The 4,819-nt window shown below is 48.4% G+C and overlaps 2 pseudogenes; both read left to right on the top strand.

Moving 5' to 3' along the window:
* Positions 1 to 1,511: 1,511 nt before the first annotated feature.
* Positions 1,512 to 1,727, top strand: LOC136754197 (uncharacterized; annotated as a pseudogene).
* A 1,857-nt stretch (positions 1,728 to 3,584) lies between these two features.
* LOC136754194 (uncharacterized) lies at positions 3,585 to 3,800 on the top strand (annotated as a pseudogene).
* Positions 3,801 to 4,819: the final 1,019 nt, after the last annotated feature.

A 4,819-nucleotide genomic window follows, 5' to 3' on the forward strand; every position in this document is an offset into this window, starting at 1 on the left:
AGCAGGAGGGTCTTCAGCCAGGTTCTAGGTCATGAGAGAGAGAGAGAGAGAGAGAGTTCTGGAGTCTGGGAGCCTGTCATTGAGAGGATCGTGTGCCAGAAGAACCCGACCTGTAAAAGGGTCGATAGAGTACGTTTTGCATTGACAGAGCCCTCGGCTCCATTTGCAGCACGGCGCTGTATGACTTCTGCCAAATAAGAAAGCGCTTGAAGACGCAGGGCCATGATAGTCGGCAACAGTTTCTTGTAACTTACTGTCTGTGCCACTGGGAGCCCATGGAGGCTTAACAAAATTCGTGTCATGGGAGGTCGCAACCTCATGCAAGTCAGAACTCTAGCTGCACAATTTCTCACTAATTGCAGTTGATCTACAGTGGTCTTGCGTAGCTTGGCCACTTTCAGCTTTGGTTCGATCACCTATATTGCAGGGTAGATAAGTTGCGTTATTGGCTGGTCTCTCTTGCCACAGCGTTTGTCATCTTATCGTGGGCTGACACCTGGCAGATGAGATTCAATGTGGACAAGTGCAAGGTATTACAGGCAGGTAACAAAAATGTCCACTAGCATTTCACTAGAGGAGGAACACAAGAGGAAGACGTAACGCACGAGAAAAAACCTAGACGTTGATGTGGACTCATCACTTTCCCCATCCAAACAATGTGGGGAGGCAATAAGAAAGGCCAACAAAATGCTAGGGTACATTGTCAAAAGCGTTCAATTTCAAACAAGGGAAATCATGTTACGACTGTACAATGCACTAGTTAGACCTCATCTGGAATAGTGTGCACAGCGCGTCAAGAAAGAAATCGCTGCTCTCGAGGCAGTTCAGAGGCGAGCAACCAGACTTTCTCCTGGCTTGAAGGGTATGTCATACTCGGAGAGACTGAGGGATCTGAACCCTTTCACCCTGGAACAGAGACGACTACGTGGGAACTTGATTCAAGTCTTCAAAATCGTGAAAGGCGGTGACCACATCAAACCAGAGGAGCTTTTCCAGATGGGCAGGGACGCACGCACCCGGGGACACAAATGAAAATCGGCCTTCGAGGCACACAAGACAGCGAACAGGAGACGCTTCTTCACACAGAGAGTTGTTCCAATCTGGAACAAACTCCCCAGCGATGTGGTTGAAGCCCACAATTTGGGAACATTCAAGAACAGACTGGACGTGATCCTTGGATCGTCTGGGTATTAACAGAAACCAGGCGAGAACGATGGGTCGAACGGCCTCCTCCCCTTGGTCAACTTTCTTATGTTTCCTATCTACGCTTGAGGAGCTACGTTTGACAACATGCAAGCATGCTGGCTATTCCACTGTCACCCAATGGTGCACAGGTGCTTTGGATGCTGCAAAGAGGCAGAAGTCGACGACTTCCGGGATTTCATCATGAACGCTAAGACATTGTGGGCATTACTTGTTCATAAGCCTGGGAGTCAAAAGTGAGGCTAATGCACCCTGAGTGGGAGGGCTGTTACGTTTCATGGGGATATGGCTCCAGGCTCTAATCGGTTAAGGCTATACTTTCAGGGATCATTTCTGTAGTCTGTGGCTAGAGAAATGCTTTTCTAGACTGAGTGGTCTTGCTGTCCACGAGGAAGAGTTCGGAGCATTCCCTTCTGAGCACGAGAAGAGCTTCAAACGCTGCTTTCTAGGAGCGGTTTGTAGCTATCGATGAGTGTTTCTGGGTTCTGCATGAAACGGAAGGAAAGGTTTGCAGTCTGAGTGGATTATTCCTTTCTGTCCGAAACAGTTGCGGTTTGTCGTGTGGTCTCCCACAAGTGGTCAGAAGCAGTCTGTCTTTCTTTGACCGGACCGGGGTTTTCACCGTGTTTTGGATTCCTGGTGTTTGCATGTGCTTTCCTGAGCCGTGCTGATTCGTAGATTGAGATGAATGTCTACATCGTCAGCTGTGTTAGGAGGACGGGAGATATAGAGAGTGCAGGATCCACCTGTGGTCCCCATGGCGGTATAAGGGGATGTAACCGTTGCTCGATGAATACTGCTACAGCCCTTCAGATACGCCATAAGATATCTCCAAATGCTTTTCACAGCAAAAGGGGAGAAAACTAATCGTAGGCCTTGTCGAGCAGGATAGTCTTCTGCCAGGTTTTAGGTCATGAGAGAGAGAGTTCTGGAGTCTGGGAGCCTGTCATTGAGAGGATCGTGTGCCAGAAGAACCCGACCTGTAAAAGGGTCGATAGAGTACGTTTTGCATTGACAGAGCCCTCGGCTCCATTTGCAGCACGGCGCTGTATGACTTCTGCCAAATAAGAAAGCGCTGGAAGACGCAGAGCCATGATAGTCGGCAACAGTTTCTTGAATCTTACTGTCTGTGCCACTGGGAGCCCATGGAGGCTTAACACAATATGTGTCATGGGAGGTCGCATCCTCATGCAAGTCAGAACTCTAGCTGCACAATTTCTCACTAATTGCAGTTGATCTACAGTGGTCTTGCGTAGCTTGGCCACTTTCAGCTTTGGTTCGATCACCTATATTGCAGGGTAGATTAGTTGCGTTATTGGCAGGTCTCTCTTGCCACAGCGTTTGTCATCTTATCGTGGGCTGACGCCTGGCAGATGGAATTCAATGTGGATAAGTGCAAGGTATTACAGGCAGGTAACAAAAATGTCCACTAGCATTTCACTAGAGGAGGAACACAAGAGGAAGACGTAACGCACGAGAAAAAACCTAGGTGTTGATGTGGACTCATCACTTTCCCCATCCAAACAATGTGGGGAGGCAATAAGAAAGGCCAACAAAATGCTAGGGTACATTGTCAAAAGCGTTCAATTTCAAACAAGGGAAGTCATGTTACGACTGTACAATGCACTAGTTAGACCTCAACTGGAATAGTGTGCACAGCGCTTCAAGAAAGAAATCGCTGCTCTCGAGGCAGTTCAGAGGCGAGCAACCAGACTTTCTCCTGGCTTGAAGGGTATGTCATACTCGGAGAGACTGAGGGATCTGAACCCTTTCACCCTGGAACAGAGACGACTACGTGGGAACTTGATTCAAGTCTTCAAAATCGTGAAAGGCGGTGACCACATCAAACCAGAGGAGCTTTTCCAGATGGGCAGGGACGCACGCACCCGAGGACACAAATGAAAATCGGCCTTCGAGGCACACAAGACAGCGAACAGGAGACGCTTCTTCACACAGAGAGTTGTTCCAATCTGGAACAAACTCCCCAGCGATGTGGTTGAAGCCCACAATTTGGGAACATTCAAGAACAGACTGGACGTGATCCTTGGATCATCTGGGTATTAACAGACACCAGGCGAGAACGATGGGTCGAACGGCCTCCTCCCCTTGGTCAACTTTCTTATGTTTCCTATCTACGCTTGAGGAGCTACGTTTGACAACATGCAAGCATGCTGGCTATTCCACTGTCACCCAATGGTGCACAGGTGCTTTGGATGCTGCAAAGAGGCAGAAGTCGACGACTACCGGGATTTCATCATGAACGCTAAGACATTGTGGGCATTACTTGTTTATAAGCCTGGGAGTCAAAAGTGAGGCTAATGCACCCTGAGTGGGAGGGCTGTTACGTTTCATGGGGATATGGCTCCAGGCTCTAATTGGCTAAGGCTATACTTTCAGGGATCATTTCTGTAGTCTGTGGCTAGAGAAATGCTTTTCTAGACTGAGTGGTCTTGCTGTCCACGAGGAAGAGTTCGGAGCATTCCTTTCTGAGCACGAGAAGAGCTTCAAACGTTGCTTTCTAGGAGCGATTTGTAGCTATCGATGAGTGTTTCTGGGTTCTGCATGAAACGGAAGGAAAGGTTTGCAGTCTGAGTGGATTATTCCTTTTTGTCCGAAACAGTCGCAGTTTGTCCTGTGTTCTCCCACAAGTGGTCAGAAGCAGTCCGTCTTTTTTTGACCGGACCGGGGTTTTCACCGTGTTTTGGATTCCTGGCGTTTGTATGTGCATTCCTGAGCTGTGCTGATTCGTTGATTGAGATGGATGTCTACATCGTCAGCTGTGTTAGGAGGACGGGAGAGATAGAGAGTGCAGGATCCACCTGTGGTCCCCATGACGATATAAGGGGATGTAACCGTTGCTCGATGAATACTGCTACAGCCCTTCAGATACGCCATAAGATATCTCCAAATGCTTTTCACAGCAAAAGGGGAGAAAACTAATCGTAGGCCTTGTCGAGCAGGAAAGTCTTCTGCCAGGTTCTAGGTCATGAGAGAGAGAGTTCTGGACTGTGGGAGCCTGTCATTGAGAGGATCGTGTGCCAGAAGAACCTGACCTGTAAAAGGGTCGATAGAGTACGTTTTGCATTGACAGAGCCCTCGGCTCCATTTGCAGCACGGCGCTGTATGACTTCTGCCAAATAAGAAAGCACTGGAAGACGCAGGGCCTTGATAGTCGGCAACAGTTTCTTGTAACTTACTGTCTGTGCCACTGGGAGCCCATGGAGGCTTAACAAAATACGTGTCATGGGAGGTCGCAACCTCATGCAAGTCAGAACTCTAGCTGCACAAATTCTCACTAATTGCAGTTGATCTACAGTGGTCTTGCGTAGCTTGGCCACTTTCAGCTTTGGTTCGATCACCTATATTGCAGGGTAGATTAGTTGCGTTATTGGCTGGTCTCTCTTGCCACAGCGTTTGTCATCTTATCGTGGGCTGATGCCTGGCAGATGAGATTTAATGTGGACAAGTGCAAGGTATTACAGGCAGGTAACAAAAATGTCCACTAGCATTTCACTAGGGGAGGAACACAAGAGGAAGACGTAACGCACGAGACAAAACCTAGGCGTTGATGTGGACTCATCACTTTCCCCATCCAAACAATGTGGGGAGGCAATAA

The sequence above is a fragment of the Amia ocellicauda genome, chromosome 7 (assembly GCF_036373705.1).
Source record: "Amia ocellicauda isolate fAmiCal2 chromosome 7, fAmiCal2.hap1, whole genome shotgun sequence".
Taxonomy (NCBI): domain Eukaryota; kingdom Metazoa; phylum Chordata; class Actinopteri; order Amiiformes; family Amiidae; genus Amia; species Amia ocellicauda.